We start from the raw sequence: 19629 nt of genomic DNA, 5'->3' as shown, positions 1-19629 counted from the left end.
ATGTTTTGCCTGTAATTTGGTTATTCAGACAATGACAGACTACTTAAGGAGAAACCAAAAATACAGGTTATATGGCCATACTTAAGGGAAATATTTCAGGTATGAAGAGAACATATACACACTACTATATATAAAATAGATAATCAACAAAGACCTACTGTATAGCAAAGGGAACTTTACTCAATATTCTGTAATAACCTATATGGGAAAAAAATCTGAAAAATAATGGGTATATGTATAGCTGAATCACTTTGCTGTACACCTGAAACTAACACAACATTGTAAATCAACTATATTCCTATATAAAATAAAAATTAAAACTAACTGTTTTAAAGAAGTGAGTAAAATTAAATAAAATTAAGCTCATGCTTTCATTCAGTAAAAGAAACTTAATTGTGCAAATTTTATGTCAATTATGTCATTCCTGAGTTTAAATGTTTGACTCTTGATTTGAAATGAGTCAGTTTAATATTCTCAGGGGAAGCTGAGGCTTGTGTTGTCCTGGTGTTGGAGAGGGGACATCCTGCATTGCCTGCTATTCCTTGTCCATCCTGGCCTCTGTTCAGATGTAAAGCAGAAGGCCTTTATCATTGTGCAATGTTGTCTTCTACTGATGTCTGTGGTCCAAGCATCTCTTTGCTCTTCAGATGCATAAATTCTTTTTTTTTTTTTTTTTTTTTTTGCGGTACGCAGGCCTCTCACTGTTGTGGCCTCTCCCGTTGCAGAGCACAGGCTCCAGACGCGCAGGCTCAGCGGCCATGGCTCACGGGCCCAGCCGCTCCGCGGCATGTGGGATCTTCCCGGACCGGGGCACGAACCCGCGTCCCCTGCATCGGCAGATGGACTCTCAACCACCGCCCCACCGGGGAAACCCCAGATGCATAAATTCTTCATCCCAAATACGAACTTCATTCAAACTAGCCTCCAGGCTAGGGTAGAGGATGGGAATAGAAATGGGCACCGGGCTCATTCTTAGGACCCCAGACAGTTTCTCATCTAATCACATTCTTACGACTTCTCACTCCAGCAGGTAGAAATTTAAGTCCCTTTGAGTTGGAATTAGCTTCATACCTTTTAGCCTCGTTTTCACATTCTTTTTCTCTTTAGTTGATAAACTTAATTTTGCTTTTCTTTAGGTTTTGACTCCTGAACTTCCCAAGCCAAACCATTTGGAATTCAGAAGAATAAAATACCATTTCTCTTTCAAGTTCCTAGCTCATATAAAATTTTTTAAGTGTAGACTGTAAGACACTTTTTTCTTCCTGCAGATTTTACAAAGCCTACTTAAGAGCTCAAAAGCCTAAAATTAGACACTGTTACTCCTCTCTTAGTCTTTGAAACCAGGACAGAAAGAAAACATTTGCTGCCACCTGACTAATGATAAGAGATGTTAGAGTTAAAAGGAATTATCAAGATCAGAAGTTTGATCTAAAATTTTACTTTACTACATCCAAAATATGCAAAATACTAAGCAAAGGATAAGTTTATAGACGCAGTATGAAGCTGAACTAGGAAAAGGGAGATTTCAATGACATTTCCAATTATAGAGTTGAAGAGAACAGATAATGAAGTCACTGTCAGTCACAAGGGGCAGGTAGAGGTTAGGACAAAAGACTCAGGTCCATGATGGAAAGATAAAGTTGAGTCGGTTAGACATCAACAAATAGAATTTCATTGTTCTGTTATTCTTAGCTGTTTGTTGCAAAAATAATTTATGACTTTTTTAAAAAGAATTACAGGAAAAACAATTTTTCTGCTTCTTTCATTCTAATTGAATCAGCCAATAATTAAATTATGCCAACATTGCCATTTATCCTCTTTTTTCCCACATTATCCCACCTTTTGTAATATTAATTCAAACACCAGATTGATAGAGCCAGCATCATCACTTGGTGCAACGTCCCAGTTTGATTGCAAGAAGTTTCTGGATTAAATATTTCTTCTCCTTCTCCCCTTTTCCTGCTCTTCCTCCCTCTTCTTTTCTGCATAAAATTATCATCAGGTTATAATACTGTCTATGGGATTGATAGTCATTCTGAAAAATATAAATATTCTGTTTTGTTATTGTTGTTGTTGTTGTTTTGCGGTACGCGGGCCTCTCACTGTTGTGGCCTCTCTCGTTGCGGAGCACAGACTCCGGACGCGCAGGCTCAGCAGCCATGGCTCACGGGCCCAGCCGCTCCGCGGCATGTGGGATCTTCCCGGACCAGGGCACGAACCCGTGTCGCCTGCATCGGCAGGCGGACTCTCAACCACTGCGCCACCAGGGAAGCCCTGTTTTTTTTTTCTTTTGAGGAAAATGTGGGATAAAGATGATTGCAGGAAGGTTACGCTTTATTATTGTGCTGTCAGGCCTAAAACTGAGACCCAGTATTATGTGTGACCTTGACATCTGGGGAAATGTGGGAAAGTCTGAAATTGCCTAACTTTAAGATCTCCTCTTCATTCTGTTCCCGTGGATAAGATGCCCCAGCAAAACAACACTTCCTACCAAATGGATCATTTACACTTCCTGTTCATCCCTGAGTGTCAGGTCTCAGCTCCTTCCAACCGGCAGAATGAATCAGACAAACCAATCATAGCCTCTCGCAAGTATCAGGGATACTTTACTTTCTAGTACAAAGCCTGTCTCCCAGACCACCTTGTCCGCTCTGTTCCCAGGTATAATCCTAGTGTGTTTTGCCATGTGATATCCTCCTTCTCCAGGCTGTGAGTATATGTGACTAATAAACTGTCATGGATTTTTATTTGCCCAGTCAAATGCTGTGCGTTTGGCCATGCTTAAAACCCTAGGGTGGGAAGTCCTCCATCACCAACAGAGGGCAGAGATGATTAAAACAATTACTTTGTTCATTTACTCAAAAACCTATTTAGTGACTCAAGCTGGTTAGGCATTGAGCCAAGTACTTTGTGCTGGTATTTAATCCTCCTGACAGCCCTTCATATTGGTGCCATTATGTCCATTTCACAATTAACAGAACTGTGTTTCAGAGAGGTTAAGTAATTTTCCCAAAGTTACAGAGAAAGTAAGATCGACCCTAGGTTTCCTTCTAAATTCCATACTCTTTCCATTACCTTACATGACCTCTATTAAAGGTAAGCTTACTTTGTCTAAAAATGCAAGGAAGTGTGGTATAACAAATTTTCCATGAAATAGTTAGAAGGAAATGTTTGCCTCTTAAAATGAACAAGTATCTCTTATCCTTGGGTTTCACTTTTCATTGATAATGCACAATTAAAAACTCACAAAAACACATTTTAATGTTACTGATTATAGTAGAAGGAAGCTGCTACAATACGTAAAATATGTATTATCTGTTAGCTTGAGCCTTTTGTGCTAGGAACAGGGATACAAAATCTGACTTAAATTACTGGGACATCTCATTTGGTCTTGGACTTTCTTATTTTTCACCAAACTTCTCGAGCAGCTCTATGACAGCCTTGTCCAAATTGTCCCCATTTAGTTCTTTCAAGCATGACTGGTCTCTAACAAGTCTGGGTGAAAGATCCGGAGGATGGAAGAGACTTAGGAGGCTCCCTGAGGTTAATATACTAACTGGACTAAAGGTACAAATGCTCTCTCATCCCTAATTCTTCTGTTTTTCATAAAAGTGCTCTGAGCTCTGAAATAAAGTTATCACGGGAAACGATTTACCTCTATCTCCAGGACTTAAAACTTCTTTCCTCACAAAGGATAAACTAAATGAAAACATGGTCTGAGAAAACTCTGTTTACATAGACACTTCTAACTAACGATATTCTTTTTTTTCTTCTTATTTTTTTATAAATCTATCCATTTATTTTTAGCCGCGTTGGGTCTTCATTTCTGCGGCTAGCTTTAGTTGTGGCGAGTGGGAGCTACTCTTCGTTGTGTTGTGCAGGCTTCTCATCACAGTGGTTTCTCTTGTTGCGGAGCACGGGCTCTAGGCACATGTGTTTCAGTAGTTATGGTACACAGGCTCAATAGTTGTGGCTCGTGGGCTTAGTTGCTCCGTGGCATGTGGGATCTTCCCGGACCAGGGCTCAAACTCGTTTCCCCTTCATTGGCAGTCAAATTCTTAACCGCTGCGCCAGCAGGGAAGTCCCATAACTAAGGATATTCTTAACCCATATATTCCACTCCCTAATCTCAATGTCTCTCGTGACTCATAATGTATTGAGTCTGATATGTGACAGACTCTGCATTGGTTGCTATACATATATCACCACTTTTCTGCATTGAATTACATCATCACATTAATTATTTCCATGGGTCAATGAAGAAATCAATGTATAGGTAATGTAAGAATATGCTTAGGTCAGGTTGCTAGTTGTGGAGGAGCCAGGAGTCAAACCCAGGTTGGTCTCTGCAGCCTGGTCTTAAGTCACATTAAGCTTGATTAGACTGATTGATTAGGAAACACCACAGCTTGCTTGCAAGGCAAAAGCTGCTTCTAAATACATTTTTGGTAGAGGCAGGTCTTTTCACTGATTTGCCTGCTACCTACTTGGTCCCTAAAAATGTACTGTTGACTGTTCATAGCTTCAGAGAAAATCACTTTTCCATAAAGGGCCCATTATAGTGTGTCAATGAATGTGATAACCTGTATAATTTACCTCTGGGAAGTATGTAATTAGAAAATTAACCTTTTACTTTTCTCCTGTTAATCAGCTAGAAAAAGCGATGGAAGGATAATACGTTAGCAACTGTGTCTACTGTATTATTGTGCTTTTCATTTCTAAGTTGCTTGAAAGGAACAAAATGCTCAGAGCAAGGGTCTGAAGGTGTCGAGAAGAAATAGCAGTTTGCACATACAGAAGGACCCACTTCCCATGTCTTTCATATGCCTGTAAAATTTTCTTAAAAAGATGATATATCTTGGGGTAGTATTTTACTCAAATGGGAAAGAAAATTCAGAATTGTCTTTTCACCTCTAAAATCATTCTTGCTTTTCCGAAAGCGTAGTGTTTGTATAACGTACATGCTTGTGCTTCATGAAAGGATCCAGAACATGCAAAGTAAGAATGACATGCCCTCTTACTTGAGTAGGGCCAGCAGCTCTACTGCCAAACCCTATCCTCCCCGATAGACGCTGATTTGCATTCTCTGTTCTCAGAAGAGCTTGATACTCTGAACTACAAGAAAGCAGAGTCAGCCTCATCATTTTTGAAAGCTTTGATCAGTTTTAACTCTGGATCTCACAGACGCTGAAAAGCAACATTTGTTTTGTGTCTTGAAATTTTCTTTTTTTTTTGCCCTGCTTACCTTAAAGAATCTATAAAGAGGAAAGCTGATTTCTGTTAAATGTATATCCAACATTGCAGTTGTAATTTTAAGAGAATGTTAAAGTGAAATACTGTTATTCCTACCATCTGCTATTTTTAAGTGACGAAATTTTCTTTTTTAATAGCAAAACGAAGGTCAAGGCAGCATTCCATATTTTATTCTCAAATTCTCTGTAAAAGTAACTTTTCGTACTCTAAAAATATTCTGTAGTTCTTTTACTCAGGAGACACTCTTGAACTTGAAACCTTTATCTTTTCAACATATTACTTAATCTAAGGTAGTCTGAATAATGTCTCTCAAAAGATTGGGTCCTAAGGCTTGGAGACTCTAAATGTTATCTTATATGGAACAAAAGTCTGTACAGATGTGACTAAGTTAAGGGTCTTGAGATGGTGTGCTTACCCTAGATTGTAAAGGTGGTCCTATATGTAATTCAGGGTCTTTATAAGAGAGGGAGATTTGGCACAGAAAGAAGAAGAGAAGGTAATGTAATCACATAGACAGAGATTGCAGTCATGCAGCCACCAACCAAGAAGTGATGGCTGCTGCAGAAGCTGGAAGAGGCAAAAACTATTATAGATTTTCTCCTAAAGGATTTAGAAATCACATAGCCCTGCTGACACCTTGATCTTTGCTGGCGAAACTGATTTTGCACTTCTGTAGGAGAATAAACGTGTGCTGTTTTAAGCAACGAAGCATGTCATTATGTGTTATGGCAGCCACAGGAAACTAATACACCATTCCCCCATCACATCAAGGAGTATTCTAGGTGAAATGTGGAGTGACTGTGGCAAACCCCCCAGCCTACATTCTCACACCTCTGCCTTACTTCCCCCTTCTAACTTGAGAAGTCATCTTAAGTCTTTGCAAAATTCAATTTTGCCTTCTCAATGAGGAATTGTGGGATGCATTGTCTTCTATCAATAGGAAAGCTTTCAGCTGGCAAAAATTGTTAGAATTAAGTGAGTTGTTATTTTTAATTTACTTTTTATTTTTTTATTTTTTTTGGCTGCACCACATGGCATGGAGGATATTAGTTCCCTGACCAGGGATGGAACCCAGGGCCCCTGCAGTGGAAGCACAGAGCCCTAACCGCTGGACTGCCAGGGAATTCCCAGATTGGACTGACATATACATGCTACTATATATAAAATAGATAACTGATAAGAACCTACTGAAGAGCACAGGGAACTCTACTCAATACTCTGTAATGGCCTATATGGGGAAAGAATCTAAAAAAAGGAGTGGGAAAAAAAAGAATTAAGTGAGTCGTGAAATATGAAGTGGTGTTTCCCAGGTGGAATGATTTAGACAAATATCTCTGATGGTTTGAGAATAGATCTTATTATTTATTAGTTGAGATTCTTGCATTCTCCTTTCCTGATTGAATTGTTGTATACCATGTGTCTTAGTGGATTCTCTTAAGAAATGTTAAGTGGAAATGTAAGGGATTACATCTCTTAGGATTTCTCTTTCCTCTCCTTTTAATCATGTTGTTGTTTTTTTTGTTTTGTTTTTTCCATTGGCAAGTTAGTGTCCCTATTCTTACTGGGAATCAAATCTTTAAACTAAAGGGCTCTTAATGCTATAAGAGAAACTAAGGATGAGACTTCTTTAAAAATTTATACCATACATTTTTGAATATGTTTAAAAAGAAGCAGGTTAAGACAAAATCATTTTGCAGGCATTTCTAAAACATTTCCCTTCTGTTGGATGAGGGATTTTTGTTTCCTCTACAGGTTAATAAGCTGTTGGTTTTGCCACCCTTTTTAATGAACTGACAACAGACTCTTCTTAAGAATGGATTTTTTTTTTCCGGTTGGTTTTGAATGAACAATAGTGAAAGAGGCTTTTTTGAATGAATGGATATTGAACTAATAAGCTGTTTCTCAGAGATCATCGGTGACTGAGGAATATCTATAGGTAAGCAGCAACTAACTTGTTGAAATATCCCTTAATCTCTTATAATGTCTACAAGAAAATATATTTATTTTTGATCTATATCATGTATTAAATATAAATACTCAGGCTTTTATGTCGAAATAGCATTAATTTCACACTAACAAAAGTTCCCTAAAAGATTTTTTAAAATAGTACTACTAAATATAGTGCATTAACAAATTGCCAAAAAGCTAACAGGGAGAAATTTATCAGTTAAATGATAGTGAGGGATATTTATAGCTTTAACTGCTGTATCTATATAGATTCCTAGCAAAATAGTATATTTCTAATCCTTCTCTCTGTGGCAATATCTCTTTTAGTCTTTGCCTCCATTTATCTTTTTTTACTTATTTACTATATTACTCTGTGTGTGTTTTAATTAGTGAATGAAATATTTAAATTAGAAATTTCTAGGCTGGAGGTAATAAAGGGAAAAATGGGAGAAAACAGTTGGGCTAGAAAAAACAAAGGAGTCGTTTCTCCTCAGAAAAAAAGACTCAGATGGTTGGTATTAAAATATGTCAGTGAATGAAATGGAGGCATCTGGGGTTCATTTTTTATTTGGACACTGATTACAAATGTATGCTTATTTTAACAAGCAGCTTTTAATTTGTGCACTTTTCTGAACATATTATATGTTTTAAGTTTACTTGAAAGTATAAAGAACAAATAAAGTGGCAAAGTAATTAAAATTCTTGCAATGAAGTAAAAGGAAAGTAATTTAAAAGTGAGATAGAATATAAATATAAAAATGGGAAATATAAAAATCCCGTGTTTCTCATATTCTTGAGAATTTGTTACCTTTTAAAGGAAAATATTTTACATATTATTTAGCTCAACTACTACATTCTCTTTAGTTTGTTAGGCATATGCTATTGGTTTGGGTAGTTATAATAAATGCATCATCCTATGAAAAAATAAGTTGGCATATCACTATACTCATTTAAAATTTTTAAGTCTAAAAGTCTGAACTACCAAGAGTTAATTTCAAAATCATCTTTCATTTAGGTAAGCAACACAGAAGCATCTATATTCAAACTTTGGAAGAGCAAATGAGTTCCATTCTTTTCCTGGTATTAAATAATTTTACGTAAAACCAGGATTTTTTGTAATAAAATGAATTGAGGGCTTAGGTTAGCATACAGTTTCCAAAGAAAAGGAGTGGAAAATTTTTGCATTGATGATAGGAAATTTTATTAGTGTTAGTATAAACTTGTATTCGCATTTCCCATTTTTTGGTATGTATTTAAAATGTGTTCACTTCCCTAAATATTGAATTATATAATATATAATCTGTTTACGCACACACTCTGAGAACAAAAATTTCATAAAATTAGAAGTTTCTAGTTGTGCAGGAAGTCAAGGCTCAGATATATTTAAAGGTATAGTAAACGTTCTTCAAGTTTCTTTAAGTACCAAAAATATTTCAGGATTACACCAGAAATTTTAGTGTTAGCTAGCAGATACCTTGACAAGGGGAAATTTATAAAGGCCCAATGTGGGAAATGGTGGGAGGGTATATAACTTAAGACTTGGATGAATGTAAAATGGAAGAAATAGAAGAATGGGGGTAAACTTCCATTAAAATAAATGGAGAAAAGTATTTCCATACAGGGGTTAATATAAATAAGAACTGAAGGATCTGTTAAGTGGAGAATGGAAAGGATGTAGATTAAATGATCTTCATACATGGAGAAGTGGGGGCTGATAAAATACGCATCAATTGTGCTCTAGTACTTTAGGTCTTCTTCCCTGAGGAGAGTTTGCATCAGTCTGTGTACTTTTGTAAGAAAAAATAATAAGGTATACTGGCTCAAAAGTTTCAGAACTCTCTAGGCATACTCAAGGTTCTTTCTTATATGGATGTTGCTAAATTTACCTGGTATCTTAGTTCTGGTTGCTACAACAGAATATCATAGACTGGGTGGCTTAAATAACATTTATTTTGCACAGTTCTGGAGGCTGGAAGTCCATGATCAAGGTGCCAGCAGTTCTAGAGTCTAGCAAGGGCATTCTTCCTGGCTTGCAATTGGCTGTCTTATTACTTGTCCTCATATAGCACGGAGAGAGAGATCTCTCTTGTCTTTCTTCTTATAAGGGCACTAATCCCATTCATGAGGGCTCTACCCACATGACTTAATCATCTTCCAAAGGCACCACCTCCTAATGTCATCATGTTAGGAGATAAGATTTCAACATATGAATTTTTGGGGGGACACAAATATTTCATCCACAACACCTGATAATATAATTATATCAATATTATTATATTTAGTACCTCCCAAATTTAATATTTTTATCATATAGTCCATCACTCAGTAATAAAATGCATTTTGTGTCAGGCTTGGCTCATATACTATGATGGTCAACAAAAGTAAATGGTCTTCAAGCATGTAATGGAGAATCTTATTTAGTCTGAGAGATGAGGAACATGGCATGGTAAAAGTCACTGTTGAGCACAGTCTTGCAGAATAATGTGTCACCTAGAAAAACTCTGATTATGCCTGGAAAGAGGGTGATAGTGCTCCAGACAGAGGCAACAGCATATGCAAAAGCAGACTCGATGTATTAGTGTATTAGAGTATTAGACAATGCATGGCACATCTGGAGAACTGAAGAAGTCCAATGGTGCTGGGAAGCAGAAAGCAAGTGGTAGTAACATACGAGGTAAAGACAGATAATCAGAAGATAAAGTTTTTTTTTTGTGTGTGTGTGTGTGTGCGTGCGTGTGTGTTAATCTCTTTATTCTAAATGCAATGGGAAGCTTTTGAGGTATTTAAACAGGAGATGGCATAATAACATTTTGGAAAACTTACTAGCAAAATGGATTGGAAGATGGTTCATGCAAGGCTACTGAGGTAGTCCAGATAAGAGGTGATGGTAATGTTGGTCTGCAGTGAAGACAGTCATATGGATGAAAATAGGCAAATTCTAGAGAAACAAAGATAAGAAAGTTGTAACACTGTATCCCATAAATTGAGTTAGAAAGAGATTGAATAATTTATAACTTTCTGGCTTGTGTGTCTTTGAATAAATGCTGAACTATTCAAGAGCTGGTGATTCTGAAATATTATCAGATTTGATGTGGAAGTCCATGACTTACATTTGGGGAAAATGATATCAGTATGCTTTGAAACATTCATGGGAAAATGAGAAAGAAAAGTAAACTAGAGAATAGATTTTGTTTACCATAAGTCATAACATAAATGGTATTTGAAGCCAGCAGCGAATGAGATTGCTTAAAAGAGTTTACTGTAAGAAGAGTAGAGAGAGCCTGGTATTGAGCCTTAAGGAGTTGTAACCAGAGAAAGAGCAGAGGGGAAAATAAAGACAGTATTGGTCACGGAATGCAAAATCTGAGTCTTTCTGGGAGCAAAGAGTAGAAATGGCGAATGTTGCTAGGAAGTCAGCAAATTAACAATTGAAAAAAATTCTCTCAATTTGGAAAGAATTCTTTCTACAGATGAAGCAAGTTCAGAGAGTTTGGTCTCCTACCTGAGAGAGAGGTGAGATATCAAACACTGAGGACAATGTTTCACGAAGTTTAGCTATGAATGGAGGGAGAAGCAGGGCAGTGATTGAGGGGAAAGTGGGGTGAACCTTTAGGAGGAAGGTGATCCTTTACAAGGAAGGGTCAAATTGAGAAAGAGGTTGAATACTTAAGGAAGTCTGAATAATCAGTCCTGTAGAGGTCATGAGAAGAAGGGGGAGAGTCACAGATATGGACTTCAGATAGGAAACTATAATCTACTGAAATAAAACAGGGAATTGGAGAAGTCAGGATTTTTAAAGAAGTTGTAAAAGTCAGAAATATTTGTGGATTGTGATAGAGCAAATAGACCAGAGAAATAAAGAAGAATTTCTGAGTCATGTTGAGATCGCATTTGTGCTTGGTAATCATAAATCTAAAGAGGAACCAATCTGCACTTTTGTATGACTTTTTCCAATGGAGCACAGTTATTTTGGTTCTGACTATAATAGATGGAGAATGTAATAGATGGATTTATCTAGTTTAGGAGTTTTGCTGGTTATGGAAAATAAAAAGAGAAACAGGTGTGGTAAATTATGTTACTGATAAGTATAAAACTGGACTTTCTTTTGAATAAGGAGGAAAATAGTGCTGTTTCAAACAAGTGAAGTTGTTTCTACCTTTGTGCATGTAAGGTTTGTAAAGATATAGACAATATGGTCAAGTAAATATAGAAGTTCCATACTGAATGAGAACAAATAAAATTGAGGCAATGTCCACCATTTTGTTTATCCAGAGGATCTACACTGAGCTACTTCAAGGTTGCGATGCAATGGTTATATATGCTTATGTTATCTTTCATTCTACTATAATCTACTCTGTATTCACATTTTGAGGTGGCCATTCATCAGAGTGCACAGAGCCAATTGTCTGAGTAATTTCTGTCAGACACTGTAGCTCCATCTTACAAGCATTAAATTTAAGGATCAGACAAGACTGTGCAGCTTATCCCTTTCAATCCCCTCATTTTGGAGATAGTGTATTTGAAATTCAAAGAAGTGACATGATAAGGGACAGAGTAGTTAGGAGAGCTATAACTCCAGCTCACATCTCTTTAACCTCAATATTAAGCACTCTCTGTAGTCTTACTTGTCAGTGACATTACAGATTAGTATACTGACATTGCAGAAGATGACCCAGACCAAGGATATCCAAACAAATTAATCTCTGGTTAATTTTACCAAATAACGACCCCACTGTACTCGAGGTATATCAATCACTAAAATAATATCAGAGATTATTCTATGGCACTATGGCATGTGATTAAAGAGTAACTCCTAAAAGGGTGGAGGAAAATTGTAAGTATATGTTATTACAAAATATTTATTTGCTTTGGATGGCAGTAAACAGTAAATGCCAATTCTGTCTACTTAACATTTTTCCTCAGACAAATTCAATATAATATTAAGATAGAAAAATGAGCTAATTTATTTATAATTGGAAAATATGACTTTTTGTTAGGAAATTTTTAATTGAATATCATGTCAAAAAAGTCAGCTACAATATGGATGAAGAGAGGTAACATCTAAAGTTTACAGATAATCTTTACCTACACAGAAGGTAGATGCTGTGTAAAGTAGGAATATTCATCAACCAACGATATCATGTAATGAACTGAATAAATAAAATCGCTTCTGATTTCTATAATCTTTCAGTATCTTACAGAAAGCTTGCCATATCAGAAACCTTGGACTGATACACATTATACATAAAGTTAATTTCATTGACACCCTATGCAATAGCATTGACAAATCCTCTACTGTACACACACCAAAGGGCTGATTGTTGGCACTCTAAATATTTGTACCAATCAACATGAAATCCTCTTGACCAGATTCACGTGCTCTTGTCATAATGGATATGATTTTGATACTTGACTGAGATAATGTGCCCATGCTGAAATACATAAGTTAAACATATATCACCAACACCTCTCCCCTTAAATTATAATAATATTAATCTTCTCATAGAGTCACACAGTTCAGATACTGCATAGTAATCTCTCCACATAGGTAGAAAATGATCTTACAACAACAACGACCTCATTTACTGTTACTAGCTTCTCTAAAAGCAGGAGGTATATGCTGCTGTAATTCCAGATGTAAAGGGAACAACTTTCCTTAGCTAAAAATTTCAATTAAGATGTTCACTAAGCTTGTGTAATTCATTATCAGTTTTGTTTATTGAAGTATCTCAAGTGCCTATGATGGCTTCTGGCCACTAGGAGGTGGTCAAACAATACTTGTTGAATAAATGAATATGACAGACATAAAAGATGAAACATTGAGAAAAACAAGAAAACCTAAAGGACAAACGATTTTATGTTGTCTCAGACTTTGCTTCCTTATCATCAGCATTTACAGGCACTGAAGAAGTTCTTTAAAATATTTTGTTTAAGATTTAAACTGTAAGTGTTTTACATTAGAAATAGTGCATCTATGCCCATTAGCTAAAAGAGAAATGTTTTAAGCAAAGATATATAACAGCCATGCATATTGTAAGGGGATTTTACTTTTGTTTGCCATTCGATAATATATCACCCAATGGAAAATGTTATGTGTCATTACAAACTCACCTCAGTATGCTGGGGACTACAGTTGTTTACAGAGTAGAAAGTCAAACAAAGGTCGTAAAAACAAATTAATTAAATGTTTGAATCAGAAAATGCCAAAAAAGAACACTCATTGTTCAAACTTATGAAATCCCAAACCATCCCCAGAGGTGCTCTAGTTAGAACACTATTAGAACAGCATCAGTATTTTCCAGAGGTTGGTAGCAACTTGCGAACAGTAAATTGTGATGCCAGGGGCAAACATCAATTTTAGATATTCTAATACTTTACACATTTTTAACAAGGAATGCACAGTAATAGGGAAAAGGCATCTTTTCTTCAAAATTTAGTGAAGAAATTAAACTGACAGATGTAGAAGATTCTGGAGATGAGTGAGCATTCAAGCAATCAAGTCATGTGCTCATTATATTAAAAATGGGTCCTTTATTAAGAACAGCCACCAAAGCAGTATTATAAGTTAGCTTTTTGATTCAATGCAAAAAACTTAGAACATGACATAAGGGTCACCATCAATTGAGAGGTGTTTGGCAAGTAATATGGTTAAAGTATCAAAATTAACTGGTGTTTCCCCTGCCTAGAATGCTCTTCCCTGAGACACAAACAAAACTCAGCTTTCTTCCTTCACATCTTTTCTTAAATATCACCTTTCAGTGAGGCCTTCCTAGTTACAGTACTTAAAATTTAAATCTACCAGAACCTTAGAATTTCCTATCTCCATCCTCCTTCCCTCATGTGTATTTCCCACTGTCATTTACCACACTATGAATTTAAATTATGTATTTTGTTTCTGTTCTCTTTATTGTCTGTTTTGTACAATGGTCTACCCATTGTAAGTGTTCAATAAATATTTGCTAAATCAGCTAATTATTTAATATTTTTCCTGAAATCTATTTGATCTGACATTAATATTGCTGCATAAACTTTTTGTTAATTTTTAAGTTGGCCTCTGCCTCGTATATACTTGTCAATTTGTTTTAAACTTTTCTCTGTTATTAATTCAAATATGCATTTCCCAAATCAGATATAGATTATTTGTTTAACATTTATCTTCCCTGGATGATAAAGAGATGAGTGATGTGTATTGTGTTTACTTTTGTCCAGTGCCTCATATGGTTTCTAGCATACAATTGTAACTAAACAATTTTTTAAAATAAAATTGGTAAATGAATACTTTTTTCAAAATATAAAACTAGGTAACAAACTGAAATGAAGATAGAATAAGCTGTGATTTCAAAATAATAGGAGCTGAATCTTTTCACAGGAAAACAAAATATTAATCATTCAAGTTTTCTTCATTTGGGTATATGCATATAAATAATTATAAAATATATAATTATGTGTGTATATATATATAAAATCACTCAGAGTGGAAACAAAATAAAGGGTAAATCATTTTAGTGTCTTCAGGAAATACTGAGGAAATGTATAATTTCCATCTTAGTATGTATATTTATTTATATTACTCTGGCTAAGAAGAATTAATTTTTGAAAATATTAGGATTATAAAGATGAAACAACGTATTTTTATTGAAGTTTTATTTTACTTTACAAAACTTATAAATAAGTTTTATTTATATTTTTAATATAAATCCATTTCATAATCAGTTTACTATATCACAGTAGCAAATCATTTACATGTAAGCAACTTTTTCCCCAGAAATAGGTAATGCTATTAAGTAAAAGCATGTTAGATGCTGGACATTCACTAAGGCTTCTGTTGAAAAATAGCATGTTACTTTCTTTTAAAATTAAATTTTGCAAGTTTAAAAATATTGATGGCTAAATTTCTGCTGAATTGTTTGTCATTTTACCTGTTCTACTTTAAATAATCTTTCTATATGGGAAAAGTTTGCATTCACGGATCATGATTCACATTTTGACAAACAATTAGAGGGGGAAAGGACTCCAGGTAATGTATTAGGGTTATTAAAATACAAATCACCAAAAAAGGCTGATAAAACATAAGCAGCTAAAAATCACAAAAGAATCTCTCTTCACGAATCCTTGTGGCTTTACTACTTCGGTAGATAATCACCATGGTTAAAGCTTTGGAGACAGAATAAGGATAGAGTAAATCATGGAAGATAAATTAAGAAAGTAAAATCCCATTATTATGGATAATACTATTCAGATTACCATGTCAGAAGGGCTGAATAAATTAAAGAAGTTCCATCTTGCTGAGACTTAAAATAATGATTTGCAAAATATCACACAATACTGTTGAAGCTTTGGGCTTCTTCAAAGAAAATTCTGATTTAAAAACCTATACATGTTCCTACAGAGATAACAAAAATGAAAACAATGCAAATCTTGCTGATTTTCTTTTTAAATCTCTGTTATTGGCTTCTATAATTTTGTCTCATATTCTTAGGAATTGAAATAATAAAGATAAAGATCTAAATAAGGTAGCTAAAGATTTTCCCAGAAATGGAAAAATCTTATTTTATAATTGTTGCTTTATTTTCAGAATTCATAACAGTTCTTATTTAGGTTAGGTGAAAGGGAAATAAATTTTCAATTAAATGAGATAATTGGGTATGCTGTAAGTTGATAATGCTTCCTCTCTAATTTAGAGTCTATCTAGGATTAATCTATTTTCTTTGGGTAAGACATACACAAACTCTCCTAGGCATAGCTTGCCTTCTGTTCAAGAAAACTCATCAGTACACTAACTCTGGTTTTTGATAATGTCAGAAGAAATATTTTCCAGAGGCAAGCTTGGAACCTGTCATTTCTATAATGCCAAAGCCTAAAGAGTATTATAGATAATTATTTCTAAAGAGAAAACTTCAGTCCACAATGTTGTTACATATTATATAGGTATATAAAGACATAGGCAAGTGCTCATATTTGCAATTTGTTTTCTCTTCTCTTCTTCTCTCCTCTCACTCTCTCTTTAATCAAGTCATCTACTTGCCCATCCTTATAGATTAAGCAAAGAAAATTCAGGAAGAAAGTGGTAGTAGATTTTCCTTGGTGACTTTCCATATACTTTTCAAAACACTACATACCTTCTCCCAGGTTAATCCATCTTCCTTTAGGAGGTTGTTCTCTCCACCTTCTAGTTAGGTCTAAGTGGCTTAGAGCATTGTGAAATCTATGTTACTTGTTATATAATGGAGAATTTTAGAAGACTAATATTTTGATATTGTGGAATATAATACAGCAGAGAAAAAGAATAAGGGAGAAATATGTGTACTAGCATGAATGGAACTCTAAAGTATACCTTTTGATTATATATATATATATATATATATATATATATATATATATGCACAGTTATAAATAATATGTTCACAGCCCCCACAGGTAAACATATCACACCCTCCCCCAATACTAAAACACACATGAGGCTTACTGGTACATATATGTATGTAAACACTAGAAAAAAAAACAGTGATTACCTGGTGGTAACAAGAGTAGAATTGCAGGGGAGTAGGATGCTACAAGAGGACTTTTTTCCTACCTGTAAAGTTTTTATTGTTGATTTTTTAAGCATAATGTACCCATGCATTACCTGCATAATTTACAAAATAAACAGAAGAAAGTGAGAAAGGGATCAGGGAAGAAAGAAAAGAAGAGGGAGTAGGTCAAGACAGATCCATTCAAAATATTGGAAAAAACACTATTATGCAACTATCTGGTATATAATAGATGCTCAATAAATTCCTGCTCGTATAATAAATGATAGCTTTAAAAGACATATGCCTTTAAACCTTATAACAGTGTCATTAATTTCAATTTAATGAGGCAGAATAATCCTATTAAGAAATTAACTGTTCATTTCTCTGCTGTAAGCTTCTTATAAATACTGAAATGTATGTTGCATCTACATTCAAAGAGGCTATAAAGCCTTTTTAACCATAGCCATTCTGACTGGTGTGAGGCAATACCTCATTGCAGTGTTGATTTGCATTTCTCTAATAATTAATGATGTTGAGCATCTTTTCGTGTGCCTATTGGCCATCTGTTTATCTTCTTTGGAGAAATGTCTATTTAGGTCTTGTGCCCATTTTTCGATTGGGTTGTTTGTTTTTTGTTATTGAGTTGTATGAGCTGTTTGTACATTTTGGAAATTATGCCCTTGTTGTTCACATCATTTGCAAATATTTTCTCCCATTCCGTAATTGTCTTTCATTTTGTTTATGGTTTCCTTTGTTGTGCAAATGCTTATAAGTTTGATTAGGTCCCATTTATTTATTTTATTTAACAAATGCTAGAGAGGGTGTGGAGAAAAGGAAACTCTCCTACACTGTTGATGGGAATGTAAATTGGTGCAGCCACTATGGAGAACAGTATGGAGATTCTTTAAAAAACTAAAAATAGAGTTGCCACATGATCCTGCAATCCCACTCCTGGGCATATATCTGGAGAAAACTCTAATTTGAAAAGATACCCGCACCCCAGTGTTCATAGAAGCACTATTTGCCATAGCCACAACATGGAAGCAACCTAAATGTCCATCAACAGATGAATGGATCAGGAATATGTGGTACATATACACAACGGAATACTACTCAGCCATAAAAAAACAAATGAGACAATGCCATTTGCAGCAACATGGGTGGATGAAGAGATTATCATACTAAGTGAAGTAAGTTAAAGAGAAAGACAAATACCGTATGATATCACTTACATGTGGAATCTAAAATATGATACAAGTGAACTTATTTATAAAATAGAAACAGGCTCACAGACATAGAAAACAAACTTATGGTTACCAAAGGGGAAAGGGGTGGGGGAGGGATAAATTAGGAGTTTAGGATTAGCAGATACAAACTACTATATATAAAATAGATAAACAACAAGGTCCTACTATGTTGCACAGGTAACTATATTCAATATCCTGTAATAAGTCATAGTGGAAAAGAATATGAAAAATAATATATATAGGTAACTGAATCACTTTTCTATCCATCAGAAATTAACACAACACTGTAAATCAACTATACTTCAATTTGAGAAAAAAGAGGCTATATAAAGCTTTGAATCCTTGAGGTTTTTTTCTGACTAAAAGCCTTTTGATTCTTAAACCCTTTCAGAACCATAATAGCATTAAGAATATTTTATGTCAGCCTGTACTATCTGGAATTGATATTTATAGATTATATGAACCACCTAGACATGTAAACAAAAGTCAGTTCAGAATAATTGAAAAAAATGGAGAAATAAATGTATTTGTTATAAAGCAATATGTAATTTAATATGTGAATATTTGCATTTATTAGAAGATGCCATGAACTAATCAGTAGTTAAAACTATTTATGCAAATGAAGACTAATACAAATGTGTTGCAATGGTCACACAAATACTTCAGGAAGTAATAATGCCCTTGGAGATACGATAACTCTGAAAAGTTCAGGATGAAATAAAATCCAGTCTTTCGTCTGTACACATACATGAAGTTTGCATGCATATAAAGTCATTTTATCTTAAAACCATGAAAACTTAGTATGTATCAATATGTAAAATGGGGTTAGATTGTATGATCAAGTAACTACATTCGAGTTCTCACCTATATACATATCTGTCAAGACACTTAAAATCATAAAGCATGCAAATTAAGTCTTCATTAGGTGAAACTGTACAGTGAATTGTAGAGTGTCTGATATGGTCTTGTCCCACAGAAGGTAATTACCTCATCCATCAGTGTGGCAGTAAATAGCACACTAAAGAAAATATAACCTAGGTATATCATCCTCGTTAATAATCACTGGCATAGACTTTTGGAAGTGATTAGACCAGACTACCCTATATGGAAAGTGGTCTGATAAGAGTGGCTTCTCAAAGATAAGAAAAGTCTGTGTCTTTATTCTAGAGAATGGACTTGAGGACACAGGGAAGGGGAAGGGGAAGCTGGGACAAAGTGAGAGAGTGGCACGGACATATATACACTACCAAATGTAAAACCGATAGCTAGTGGGAAGCAGCTGCATAGCACAGGGAGATCAGCTCGGTGCTTTGTGACCACCTAGAAGGGTGAGATAGGGAGGATTGGAGGGAGACGCCAGAGGGAGGGGATATAGAGATATATGTATACGTATAGCTGATTCACTTTGTGATACAGCAGAAACTAACACACCATTGCAAAGCAATTATACTCCAATAAATATGTTAAAAAAATAAAACACGTTTATCACACATACACACACACACACACACACACACACACACAAGATAAGAAAGGGTAAGGAGCTAGGACACATGGGTTCAGTGATGGGCAGCAGGAATGATACTGCTTTCATGAGTGGTAGGAATCTAGTCCCAGCTCACATGGGGTATATATAAGTGGTAAGATCTTGAAATGAAGCCATCTGTGTA

Source organism: Monodon monoceros, unplaced genomic scaffold (genome assembly GCF_005190385.1).
Source record: "Monodon monoceros isolate NGI ecotype Baffin Bay Population unplaced genomic scaffold, NGI_Narwhal_1 Super_Scaffold_7, whole genome shotgun sequence".
NCBI classification, from domain to species: domain Eukaryota; kingdom Metazoa; phylum Chordata; class Mammalia; order Artiodactyla; family Monodontidae; genus Monodon; species Monodon monoceros.
Note: the sequence above shows the minus strand (reverse complement) of the source record.